Source organism: Cryptomeria japonica, chromosome 5 (genome assembly GCF_030272615.1).
Source record: "Cryptomeria japonica chromosome 5, Sugi_1.0, whole genome shotgun sequence".
NCBI classification, from domain to species: domain Eukaryota; kingdom Viridiplantae; phylum Streptophyta; class Pinopsida; order Cupressales; family Cupressaceae; genus Cryptomeria; species Cryptomeria japonica.
The window spans coordinates 710,727,250-710,742,426 of record NC_081409.1 but is presented as its reverse complement, the minus strand read 5'-3'; positions in this window follow the sequence as shown (position 1 = coordinate 710,742,426).

Below are 15,177 nucleotides of genomic sequence, written 5' to 3'. Positions count from 1 at the left end.
ATGTCACAATAGACCTTGACCTGCATAACTCTAAAGATGAGGAGGAGAAAACTATTGAGAAAAATAGGAAAGATGGCAACTCTGGAGAGAGAAGATTGGGTAGACTTTGTGCTAAGGGGAAGCAGAGCAAAATAGAAGGTAAAGAAGTTAGGCCAAACCTTGAGGAACCCCTTGATTTTGAAGATACCGAGGAGATCTCTACTGAGAACTTAGAGGATGAAGATTTTCAAACTGAAGAAGAGGACCAAGAGGAACTTTTTAAGGAAGAAAGGGAGTAAGAGAGTGATATGGAAGAAGATTCTGACCATATCCCACAACCCTTCAACAATTTGGAAGATGATGAGATGGTTCCCTAGAAGAAAATGAAATTTATAAAGAAAAATTTGATAATCTGTGTGAGTCCTTTAGTTTCCTCTATGATATCACTGATGGTGTGTTGAATAAGGCGGTTATGGGAGTGGTCTCTGGACAAGGAAATATAAAGAATAAAAATAAGAAGTTGAGTAAACAAAGAAAGAAAGAGATGGACGCGGAAGATGGGGAGGACATACAAGATGAGACCTGGGCCATCCAAGTTGATAAGCTAAAGTGCAATTGGAACCTGATTAACAATGGTTAAGCATTGCCCTTCTTTTTCTGTTAAGTTCTTTTCTAGGTATAGGAGATTAGTTTGTTTTTATTATATTTATAGGAGATTAGTTCTTTTCTAGGTATAGGAGATTAGTTTGTTTTTATTAGGGCCTACGTGCCTTTTAATTTGGACTTTATTCTGATGGTGAATACAACTACCATGTTTAATTTTGTTGATATTTGGCATACTGCTATCATGGTAGGTAGAGGGTATCTAGTTACAAATAGTGTGTTTAGCTACAAGAACATAAAGAGTGATCTAATTATTGGCGGCCTTATATAGCCATAGATCTAATTTCTGGACCCTAATTTCACTGTATGAAATAGACATAAGAAAAACAAATCAATGGTAGCTTTGTATTGGAATTGGTAGCAAGTGTCCAACGCTCCTTGACCAGACTCTTCTCTGTATGAAATGTACATAGAGATTAGGGGCCAAAAAAAAGAAAAACAAACAAGTTATACAACAACTGACTTGACTACAAGAACAGACATCCATGCTGACATCTCTCTACATGGACCCATGAGAATAAATTGATAGTTTACACATATCAGTTCAGATAAATAGTAGTTCACATGATTATGCAAATTTTTTCAATTTTATTTCGCACTTGCATTTAGTAAATATTTTTACTGTTAAAATCATCCATTTAGTTAGCATTTGTATCAAAAAAGATGTGTAGTGGTTATTTAGTTAGATTGGGTAATATATTGGAGGGTAGAAATAAAAATTATCTTTATTAAGAGAAGTTATTTATAATAAAAGTAAATTAATTTTGAAATGTGAAAAAGGTTTGAATATGAATAAATCTAATATTTAAAGAATAAAATCAAATTAATAAAATAAATGTAGACCTCAAATAAATAGATAAAATGAAAGAATAAATTGTAGGTTTTTTTCCACTATCCAATAATATAATAAACAATTTGACAACAAATTATTTCTTTATTAGAAACAAAATATTAATACTATATATATATATATATATAAATATAAATATTAATATATATATATATATATATATATATATATATATATATATATATATATATATATATATATATATATATATAAAAAAAATATAGTCAACATATATATATATATATAAAATATAGTCAACATATTACAAACAATCTAGAGATTATTAATATATACAACTTTTCATTATATTAAATTTTATTCATGTCAACAATAAATTGTGTATAATAAATGTTGTGTATTCTTAATATAGATTTATAGAGTCACATGATTTCAATTGTTTGCAATTTGATAATTAGTGAAATTAAAAGTTTAAATAATATTAAATGCCATAAAATCCTATAAAATATTAATTAATATTGTTTTCCATTCCATTAACTTTCTAAAAGATAAAAAAAAACTTACCATTTTTTATTTTTTATAATTTTTTATTTTTACATCTATGTTTAATATTAATATTACTTTATAATTTTCTCATACATCCTTTTTACTTAAAATAATCATAAGTCATAAAAATATGAAGTAAATTTTATTATCATTTACATTTGATATTAAATTTTTAAATTTACACTTTATATATGATATTAGTTTTTTATTTTTATATTTTAAATTGAAATTTTATATAATATTTAATATTTAATTTTGAATTTTAAATTAAATTAGATATTTAATATTTTATATTAAACTTTGTATTTTAAATTGACATGTGTATTCCAAATAAATATAACAAACATGAAAATAAGTAATATAAAATAAATATTTTAGATAATTTTTTCAATAAAAAATATATATTTAGTATTAATGTAGAGTAAAATTTAACAAAACAATATTTAACATTACCCCTATTTAGACCTATAACCACATTTCATTCCTTCTTTTATAGAAAGAACTTTTAACCATGAATATCATGTATTATTATAATTAGCAATCGCCTCCATGTATTTGTTTGATACGGGATGTGCTTTCATAATAATATACATATAATATAATAATATACAATATAATATGACAAGTATAATAATATTAGTATTATGTATTGTAATAATATATGGTAGCAATCATAATATAACAATATAATAAGATCATTAGTTACAACATACTAACATATTTTAATTTTGAAGTAGAGATTATATGTTTTTCAAAATAAGATTAAAAATAAATAATCAATAACTTTTTATGACGTAATGAATTAAATTAAATTATTATCAATAATCAAAAACTCTATCTTGGTGCTTTGGAGATAATTTGCTCAACTCTTTCATTAAAAAAGTATGAAAGGAATTCAGTCCATATATAATTTTTGTCATTTTAAATTACTATTATATTATTGTTTTTACTTTAATTTATGATTTAGTTTACAATAATGATTAGATGTATACAAGAAACATCTTTAAATACCAAAGAACTTTTATTACATTTATTGCTCAATGAAAAATAGTTTCATAAGAAACTACTACAGTCAAGATTTAACTTTTATAAATGTTCAAAGGAATTTATAATTTGAATGTTTAATTTTTATTTTGCACGTTTGAGATAGCTAGGACTCTTTTCAAATGGTATAAATATTAAGATAAATAGGTTTGTACTTATCAACTTTATTGGCACCTTTGTAATGTAATCTAGCAATTTTTAATGTTAAGAATAGCATTGAAAGGGTGTGAAAATTTTTCAAGAATATTTTATTTAGAAGTATTCAATAAGGTATTCGTAATGGACTTTCTAAAATTTAAGTTTAATTTGCAATAAAATTCTTTGTTTTATTTTTAGAAATATATTAATCATGTTATAATCATTGTCAAATAGGATCTTAAATAGGGATTGATACTATTTTCAAATGATAAAAATATGAACATAAACCAACCTAACTCGCTTTCTTTATTTTTGCCTTCACAAGGTAATGAAGAACATATTAGTTTCTATGCCCTTCTAAGTTTATCGCAGCATGTCCACAGATGGGATGGAAAATATGAAATTAAAGAACAAATCTTTTTTGTAGACAAAATATTTAAAATATTTTATTGAAAGGGGAAAATAAGATTCCCTTTTAATGACAAAAATGTGAAACCAAACAAAATTTCATTTGCAAATTCATAGACAAGTATAACACAACAAATATATTTTGTAGATTGAAGACAAATGATTTTAATGAAAGGGAAAAATAAGCTTTTCTCTTTTAATGACAAAAATGTGAAAACAAACACCATTTCATTTGCAAATTCATAGACAAGTATCATATAACAAAATTTGTTTTAGGTGCATATGAACAAAAGAATTTCGTACCAAGTGAGATAGTCGTAGAAGAGAGATAATAAGAATAAAAGCTCCACCCAATTCTTTGAAAATATTGGCCTCTTTATGTAAGTTGGTGTACTTCAAGGTTAGGCACTGCTAAACTAGCCACTTTAGAGGTGGTTGAAAATGATTAAATTCCATTACATGGTCTTCAGTATATTTAGCTTCAACAACCAATAATACAGATTTAAAATTAAAAATGAAAGACAATTGCAAGCCTACGATAGTCCATGTGCTCATTATTTGCTTGATGTTTGGGATCCTCTTGCCATTTCTTGCAGTGATAGCATGTACATGATCTAATGATATTGATTTAGACCTATTGAGCAATGCCTAAAACCTCAATGAAGTATTTGCTATCTGAGATGAGCACTCTCCATCTACCAAAGGATGATATCTTGATAAACCTAGAGGACTTTGTGGATTCTAATATGAGTTGGAATTGGATATTCACATGTAGGCACACAATGGTAATTTAAGAATAATGATTAATGATAACAAAAATTAAACTTAATCCCTTGGGATGTCAGATCAATCACCTTGTTGAGGCTGTGGCAGCCTACCATGGAGTTTTGTTAGCCAAAACAATTAAGGCCAAATATGTGTGGATTGAAGTAGATTCTAATAACATTATTCAATCCCTCGTGGGTAAACAAAAACCATCTTTGAATTTTAGAAATTGGATTGAGAAAGCTAGAGAGATTTTAATGTCATTTCAAAAGGCGAATATATCCCATGCATATCGCGAAGCCAGTGGGTTGGCTGACCTCTTTGCCAACGTCGGTGTAAGGAGTATTGATGAAAAAGTATGGGCACCTGGGGATAGCTTTTTGGTCAATATTAAGGCCTTGATGCCTTATGATTTGGCCCAGGCAAAACATATATTTTAATTACATCCCATTGTCATATTCTAATATGATGACCTGAAGATTTCTGATTAAACGTGCCTTTTTAGAGTTACTTCTATTTACCTCGCACACATTTTGGGTATTTTTGGACCTATTTTGGAAGTTTCCCGCTCTACATTTTGTGGCCGTTGGAGACACCAAGGGAGGAGAAAGGAAAGCAGTTGAACCCTTAAGGGGGGCTTACCCCTTTCATAGAAAGATTGCATGGAGCTCATGCTAATGCTACTAAGAAATTCACCAAGGGTTTCAAGGAGGGGAAAATCCAAACCGAAGGCAGGAAGGTGGAGTTGGATGAAAGTGCAAAGGTTAAAATTTTATAGAGATAGAAAAATGTCTGATGGTGCTGTTAAAAGATTCTCTAGTAACAAGAAGGAGAGGGCTAAGCTCGCCAAAGCCGACAAAAGCAGCTTCAACACTGGTAATTTTTAGAATTTCACCTGCACTGATAAGGTATATAAGTAATATTATCAATTTAAAGCTTGTAAAAATTAATAGTCAACGAGACAACTTGTGTAACTTCAGATTGTATAGCTGATAAAATTCAATTTTATCGTTGATGTCTGATCTTATAGATAGTACAGTAACTAGTTCTAAAAAAAATCTTTAGAAATCTCTACTATTTTTAAGGATAGGAATGTAAAAGGATTTGCACTTTGCACTATCCTTATTAGTTCCATGTTCATCAAGAATAAATAATGATATTATTATTTTTAAAATGAGTGACATTCATATGGATATATAGCTTGGGCTGCTCTGAAGGTAGTTTTTACTTTTTCTCTTTTACTCGTAGTAAAGGGATTATTTTATGGCGAGTCCCATGTGCAGAAAGTTTGAGAGGTATGCGGTTTGTGGTCCACAATACAGTGAATGGAAGATTCGTTGCATTTTATGTGCGATTTGTGTGTCTTTTTGTTGCATTTTATGTGTCTGTTTCCAAGAATAAGAGTACTCTACATCGTATCATTATATTCTAGCCTCATTGATTTGCCCCCGTCTCCACTGTCACGAGTCCATTTAAGAATCGCGTACAATTTGTCTCTCCTCACAATTCTAACAATTATTTTTTCCTGACAATTATAAGAATCCGTCACGGTCGGTTGAAAGAAAGAATGAACAGTGAAGTAGAAGACAAACATTGACAGGCTGTGTCCATTCTTTGCATGTTATGAGAATGATTCGTTGCATTTTGTGTGTCTATTACCAAGAATTACAGTTTCGAATCGTTTACTGCATCGAACCATTATTCTTTTAAAAATTTATCCGCCCGTAATTGTGTCTTACGAAATTGTAAAATTTGTTAACCATTATGTGAGTCACATTGTTTGTTGTGCACCTTTTCCTTAATGAGGGTACTCAACCTATACCATGATTTAGGTGAGTGCATTTATATATTGGCATCTGTAGATAGAATATTAATAATGGTTTAATTATTGTTTAACCATATGACACTATATGCTAAATATTTTTATTTAGTGGTTACAATATTTATTAGTTTGGTATGGCAATTTATAGTTAAGTTGTGGTAAATTATTCTACATGATATTGCGATGTGGTTTAATAATAGGTAGAGATATTTTTGAAGTAAAAATTCTAGTTGGCATGAGCAATCATCAACATAAGTGATTATAGCTTTTTTTATTCACCTGTACAAGAAATTCTTGTTTAAGCTCTCCAAACACTTGTTTAGTTAGCTTATTGCATGATTATATCAATTAAATTATTTCAACTGATACCAAATCTCTTGGATACCAAAGTTAATCTAATTTGATTGAATATTGTTGATAAATTTGTAAAATGTGTGATTTGTTCTTATGATTTATAGTTATCATACATGTTTTCACAAAAGAATCATTGAGTAATTTTTTAACACCCCTCAATTGAAATCTCTTCATACTAATCACACTATGGATTAAGATGCTATGCATAGGGAAACATGCAAAATCAATCTCAATGAGTAGTCCCTCATTGCTCTTATATGTGATTAGTGAAGGATATCACTATAGGTCAAGAATGATGTGGAGAGCACTAATAATAGAGAGAGTGTCACGACCATAGATAAAGATATGAAAGGAAATATGTGGTTATGATCAAGCAATCTAAAATAAAGTCCAAATTGGTATGCCACACACAAAGGAGGTGGGTGTAGAAATGGGATTCTCATACTCGAGATTACATAAAGATATAAATGGAGTGAATTAATAGTGCTTAGTCAAGTATTGTTGATGGGATTGGAGCATATGCTAAAGTGATATAGTGTATGCATCATGATGGAGATGAAACATGTTGTGACCTATGGCTCATATTTTACAAAAATCCTAGTACTAGTAAATAGTCATTGAGTAATAATAAGTGCATATTTATATATAGAAAATGCATTACAATGTGAGGCTATAGGAGAAAAGGGAATAGAGGAAACACTAAATAATTTAATATTTGATCAAGTTATTTGTACTTTAAAAAAAAAGTATTTAAGATTCTTTTTTTCATATTATTGAAATTGAGTATCCCCATAATTTTTAGTGCATTAGACAAATACTTTAATATAACTAGTGATGTTGGAATGATACACCCTCAAGTACTATGTGCGCTAAGGATAGAGTAGTCATTGTGACCTCATGCCTAAAGAAGTGCCTGCCAATACAACAATGCTTCCAATATAGCTTTGAGCCATTTTGAATGATGAAGATGTAGATCAACATTGACATGTATGCAAGATTACATGTAAATGTTCACAAACAAAGGTTAAACTATTGATAATCACATTGCAAGGTTGCACACATGAATAGCATGTGTGTGCTATTCCTACTAATAAATATAGTTAACCAAACCCTTCCTAAGCTTACGAAACTCGGAGTGAAACAAATAATTATCCAGATGTTGAATGAGAGATCATATCATGTGGATGATTGCGCTCGAAGTCATGTGGGAAGATAATGAGAAAATACCCTATTCGCTCTTTTCATTTTGTAATGGACATTTACAACAATGTTAGCAACATAAATAGTGATCGGTATATTGATATGCTGCTTCGTTGAATGGTATGAAGAAAATAAATTACTGCCAGCTTTGTATCAACTAGTAGTTTTAATTCCGTGCCAAACACGAGGGACGTTGCATGAAATGGACATAAACAAAACAAAATAAGGAGAGCTTTGCATTGGCAGTATGTGCCAAACACTTCTCGACACCACTTTCGCTGTATGAAATGGACTTGACATCGCTGGAATTCTCTCACTGAAGTCACTGAAAAGTGATGTCGGTGCTTCCAGTCCATTCAGTCCCATAAGTGATCGTATAAATGGTTTTATTGTATAACTTTTACAATGCAGGAAATTCGCAGTTGCTTGTAATGTCATTTTTAATACTTAGATTATTGTTGTCGTTGTTGAAAATATCCAAGCGCTCAATTGTGAAGAGGAACTTTCTCATCATTTTCCCAAATAATTTTGAGTGCAATTGTCCGGGTGTTATGATCTATCAATTCACATTTTCTTTTTTTTTTTAAAAGCCAAATTTACCAATCGACATTTAAAAAGTTATAAGTTTCTGTCGTGAGCATCAAGTTTTGTATGACATGCCAATGTTTTGATTCCATCACGTTATATGTATCAACTATGGATTAACTATTATTTCATTGTTGTGATTATTACTATGGTTGTGGCATTAAAATTTTTGGTTAATAGTGGAAGCTGTAAAATCAACTGACTACCATTGCAAAATTTTGGTAACGATAGCAATGAAATAATTATCATGGTAAGGGAAAAGTGTGAGAGAGTTTTGTTAGTGTTTCCAATTTCTATCAACTAATGATCTTTCATTTCTTTTTTTGTAAGCTCTTTAAAAGAGCTGAATGGTTATTGTTATCGGTGGTGTTGTTATTGATGTTGGTTTAAAACTTTAAGAGCTAATTATAATAAAGAACTTCCCTACTTCAAGCATGGATGTAGGCAAATTGTCAACCACAATAAATCATGTTCTTCTTTTTTACATTTTCTTTTATTCTCTGTTTAATTTCTGAAATTCTTTTATTCGTATTCTTCAAACTTATAGTTAGCAATGTTAGTGTTCTTTGACAATTCTATTTATGTGCTCTGATGGCCTTGCTATTTGCTCTTTTGGCAGCTGGCCTGTTCACTGTGAGAACAATAATAAGGGAGACGTTGTAACAATCATTATTTTTTAAATGGCTTAAATCGTTATTAATCATTTTCCTTCCCAACCAATCATGTTTTAGAAATTTTCAAACTAAAATAAAAAAATTTCTTTTCAGAATGCAAATTTTTTAGCAAAAGTTATTTAAAAACTGAATATGATTGGTTTATATTATTTTCAGCAGGTATAAAATTCAATTTTGTCAACAAAAATTACAAAGCAACTACATCAGCAAATGTAAAATCATCTTTTAATTTCAATTTATTATACTATCATACATAGAATGTAGAGTACAATATTTATTATTACTAGTGACATCATTTAACATTAACAATAGATTTTTATTAAAAAAACACACATATATATATATATATATATATATAAGCATTATTAAATTTCCAAGTGATACTTTGTCACATCTAGAGTTCATTTTTCCTTTTTTTTAAATTTAAAATTTACATATTGATGTTTGTGTTGGGCTACAGAAATGATTTAGCTTTAAGATTCCATTAGCATATTATTATTGTCTTGAATTTTTATTATAACTTTCATATATTATTATTATAACTTTAATTTTTAATTAATCAAAAAAATTGACACTGAATTTTTGAATGGATGAACAAATTTTTCCTTTCCACTTTTTAGTGTACTTGCCCTTCAAGTGTGGTAGAAATTATTAATCAACTGTTCACCTCCTCCTATGAATAATTGGTCACCTTTTTGAAAATTTAAATTAGATAAATTTATTGTATTAAACTAATGTAATATATATTTTATAAATTAATATAATATACATTCAATTATATAATTATAGGGAAATGTAGTCTAAATTTAATTGATAGACTATAATGGGATTTTGGATGTATAATGTCAAAAATGTAACATTTTTTATAAATATAAATTTATAAATTAATGTAGAGCATTGCCAATTTAGTTAATAGAGTAAAATGAAATTTTAGATTTTCTCTTACCATAACTATAATGTATAATATCATAAAAATCAAGTTTGAAAATATTTATTTTTTGATATTTTACTATAGAATAAATAATTAATTAATTGTAATATGCATTATATGAAAATTTTAATAATATTAATACTTATTATCATGTATGAATTGAATTAAATAAATTATCAAATTAAGAATTGATTTTGCAATCTTATTAATATTGAAATTTATTATATTTATTTATATCTATCATTAGGCTGGTATAACCACTGTAAGCATTTTTAGCCGTTTATTTTGGAACTTGTAGTTTACATGTGTTAGTAAAGAGAAGATAAGCCTTCTTTTTTGAAATCCATGAGAAGATTAAAATAACATCATTGTCTTAACACATGATTACAAACCCAATGCCATTAATGTGTCCATATGGAATGACTTATTTATTTCAAATGTATAGGATGATATAAAAAGCAATTCGTGTTTATTGACTATAATGGATGCGCAATTGACCAAATTAACAATTAATTAAATTAAACACGTCAATTGTATTTATTGCTCTTAATTTTTAATAAGTCAATGTATTCATGGAAAATCTAGTTTAAACAAGATACGCAAAGCACCATCCTAACACTGATATGTACTTATATCTCTTTATCTCTTTCTCTCTATCGCTCTCTATCTTTATCTCTCTGTCTACCTCTTTCTCTTTATCTATCAATCTTCTTATTTGTATCTCTCTATTTTTACCTTTAACTGTCCCTCTACCTCTCTCTATCTATTTCTTTCTCTTCCTCTCTCCACCTATCTTCATCTCAAGTTTTATCTACTCTAAACTAATGGCAAGAACATGATGCTTATTTTTGTTAAATGTTTATTTTTTGAAAATAAAATTAAAAAAAATATATTTATTATGTGAAATCAATTAGATTTATCATAATAATTAAATATGTTATATATTTTTCACATCTTTTTATGGAAAAATAAATGTGTTAATGTTATCTTTAACAACCATCATCAATTAACTATCATCAATTAACTAGTACTAATGTTTTACTTTGACATATTTCTTTAAATGCCCTATAGAGTCTCATATGAAAGATGGGAGTAGCTTGTGAAGCGCTAAATTTTCAAAAGACTTTGGAAATTTAAGAGAGGATGGAGAAGAGGACAGAGAGGCATATGATGTGGAGAATATCTTGACCGTGCTGGATGCTAGCCTACGTAGAGTTTATTTTGCCTAATTTAGTTTCCTCGCTAATGGGGGTGCATTGGCTGCCTCCCTATGTTTGTAGGGGATTGTCCTGTTGTGGACGTACATTAATGGTGGTGACGGTGACAACCGTGGGTTGCTTGCATCCTTTTTGGTGATGCCCTTTTGTGGAATGTGTTGTCCCTACTGTGCTTGGCTACATTGCCTGCAACGGGGTTCCCTTTATTGGTTGTGGGGAGGCAGATCCGCTTCCTATTACTGTTGGGGAGTATGTTGGGTAGAATGGGCTAAAGGCTAAGGTTCGTGTCGGAAGGGGGCTTTGGATCTATGGTGATTTCTATTGAGGATGCCTTTGATGTCCCTGTTGCTTTCATTTGTTGGTCTCAATTGTACAGTATCTTGCGATGGATATCTTTAATTCAAATCTGTAGTAGTTGCCTATTTTGAGTTGTGTTTCTCTGCCTAGTACCCTTTGTTTCAGTGATTCCTACCTGCATGAATTTTTGAGGCTTTATTTCTTGTTTCTTCAAGCCCTAATCTTGGCTCCTCCTCCTACGACATTTGCATTCTACTTGGGACTCAACTAGGAGCTATTTGGGCTGTGAATTTTGGTTCGACGATGGTTACAATTGAGGTGTTTGAAGCCCCTATTTCTAGCAAGTGGTGGACCCAATAGAGTGGTGCCCCTATTCTCTTATGTTCTTTTAGCGATCATGGTAGTCTTTTGTCAAAGACTGTGAATACTTGGGGTCCCCATTCTGATGGGCTTCTAAGGTGAGTATCCATATTTGTGTTTTGAGGGATTCGGTATGACATCCTCTCAACCTTTGGTGGGATACCTTGTACTTTCACTATCCCTCCCTTTAAAGAATCCTTTTGAGGTGGAGACTATTTTTTTGTTATTTGGGGTTTTGGGGTCTAAGAATTTCTCGAGAGATGATGGATTTTTTTGGAGTTAGTTTGGTGTTATTAGTTGTGGGTTGGATGTGGTTGTGTGTTGAAGGCTAGTTACCTTTTGGGTGATTAACCAAAGAGGGTTTTTCTCTCTTCTTACATGTTCTTGTGGTGGTTTCTAACTTCGTTTAGTGGATGGGTTGTTTTCTTCTTGGGCTTACACTTCTGCCCTTGCAACTCCTTGTCCTCTAGTGTTTCGTATTCTGGGTTGGTCTAGTATTTCATTTATCACAATGTTATTGGGTGCTTCTAATTGATTGTGGTCTTATCCATTGTTCAAGAAAGGCTTGGCTCAAGGTTGTCCTTGAGGTATTCCTACTGTGACAAGGTTACTAGATGCATTCATTTACTTGTGGTCTTTATTGAATTCTTCCCTTCAATGCGATCATCTAGGTAGAAGGTTGTGGGAATCATTTCAAAATTCATTGTTTATATTCTACTCCCTTGGCTACTTCAATTCTCGTGCAAGGGGTTATTGTAGGAAGATGGTCCAGGGTTCTTTCCTAAACCCCTCTATTTTGATTATGTGGTTTGGCTGCATAGGGAACTTTGTTACCATCATTTTAGTTCTCTAGTCAAAAGCATTTGTTCGAAAATGGGTTTTGATTTTCTTGGTTTTTGTTATATTGCTAGTCTCACTGCTTGTTATTTCCTCCCTTTTATGTGCATGCATGGTAATTTTGTAATGGTTTGGGCCTCTCCTAATTTAATCTAATCACAACATATTTCTTTCAATGATTTTCTCTCTCTTTGTAGCTCTAAATTCTATGCAACAAGAATGTTAAGATCATAGATCAATTTTAACAAATCAAGTAACACATTTCATAAAATTAGCACCATAAAAAGTTAAGTTAATGTACAATTGTTATAAAGTTTATGTAATTATTTTTTTGTATCTCATCCATTGTCCTAGTGGTTGAATTGTATTTTATTGTTTACATTTTTGTTTCACGTAGCTATTGCCAGCCTTCATTTTTGTAAATGTTTTGTTCAATGTAAAACATAATTTTTTTTTTTCAAATGACCCCCTCCTTTTTCTAGTTGAAGGCTAGTTCCCAAGTGTTGGCATTATTCTCTTAGTTCAATCTAAAATATTAAGTGGTTCATTTTTTGTGAAATGATTTATTTCTAGTTGGAGAGTGAGTATAAATGAACCTAAATTTCTTGTAAATGTTCTTATATAGAGATGGAGGACCAAAAGGGAGTCCTAAATGGCCACTTTAAAAAAAAGGAAAGAATAACTAACTTTGGATGAGAAATTGTAGTCACTCAAAATTTGAAACAAAGATAAAAGCAAGAATTGTATTTCTTTGAATGTATTTTATAAACTACTATTTTTTTTATAAATAGTAGAATTTCTATGAAAAAATCTTAATATTGGTTGTATGCTCCTTCTAAAATGTATGCATTTTCTTCATATGTTTGTAGTTACAGTTGATTGATTCAAGTGTTTGCATCTGATAATGTTTGTAAGTGTGCCTCCTCTTCTTTATGTCTAGCAAGTTGTGATCTTTGTTGCATGCATGTATATCTTTGGAATGTGAATGTAGGGTGAATGCGAAGACTTACAAGTTCAGGAACTCTTGAAATATCTATGAATATCAACCCTTCTTGGTCAATTTTTCCAATGTTAATTATTTCTCTATTAAGTGTGAGCCCTTGTGATTAGTGTATTGTTAAGCCCCATTCCATTTTTAGTGGTATCCGTCATCAGAGACCGTGACTTATTGGAGTCATAGGGGTTTTTTTGGGTTGTTGTGATCCCAAGTCGGGCCTATGTAATTTTTGAATTGAACAACAACAAATAAGGGAAGTTATGATGGTTTTTCACCATCATTATATACAATTTATTTGACTTGTCCAAGTGCACCATTGACAAGTCATGTTTCCACCCATAGATTTATACATAACATAACCTCTTGGCTAATACATAAGAAGATCTTATATTGGAGTTGTTCTTCATCTAGATTTGAGCATGTCAATCTCCTACATTGTTCTACAGTAAATAGAGCAATAGGCTTTGCTAAAGACAACAACATGTGTTTATTATGCAATGACACCATTTCATTTGTTGTAAATATATGTTTTAATGGTAAGAAAATATATTATTCTACAAAGGTGAGTGATGAACTAGACTGAGACATTAGAAGCTGCTAGTCTACAATTGTAGGTTCTGTATTTTGTAGATTTGAGAGAAGTGCATGAAAAGTAATTTAGGCAGGTTGCTCTCCAATTTGATGAAATATTTTATTCAATTTTATAATTGTTGTGAAGATATGCCATAGTGTCCCTCTAGAATAATTTGAAGCATGCATTGGAATGTCCTTGATAGGTGGTAGGTGACCAAGTCACCAAAGAGCATGATTGAGCATCCTCCAAATGGGATTTGGTTATGGGTAGGGAGTGCCTCACATAACCTCATACCAATGCACCATATCAACTTTGGACCAATGAACCTCATTTAATCAATTAGAATATAAAAAATGAAGTACATGATTTCCTAGAAGTTTTCCAGGGTTTGTCCTTATAGAGGGACCATTACTTTTATTTGAATTTGAAGAAAAAATGAATTGTTGATGCTTGTATGTTGAATTTTGCAACACCTATTGGTGCAAGGAGAACTAATTGTAATTGTCCATTTGGTGTTGATCTCATGAGTGTAGACTTTATGCTTGTTATCAGGTGAGACATTCTTGTGCCTACAAATATTTGAACAATAATATTCAATGGTGGTTGTAAATCATTGTCCCGTAGATGTGAAATAACTAAATCATATGCCTTTTGTTGTTGCTTAGACAAGTTATATTGGGCCTTCTAATTGAGAACATGGTGGGCTTGAAATGTTGGACAATTGGAGTGTATGAAAGTAGTAGCTATCACCTTTTTTTGTGGGATTATGTGGTATTCTAACAAATCATGGTTCAAGTCAATTTCATGCTAGCCAAGTATATGAAGTTCATATAGGTGAGTAGGAAGCCCTGGGAATCAAGATGATAGGGCCTGCCATTCATTAAGGAAGTATTTTTGCATTTGTTCTCACTTTCTTGGAGTGCTAGAATTACTTTCTTCCAATATTGTTGGAGTTGTTCGTCATACATGCTATGGATT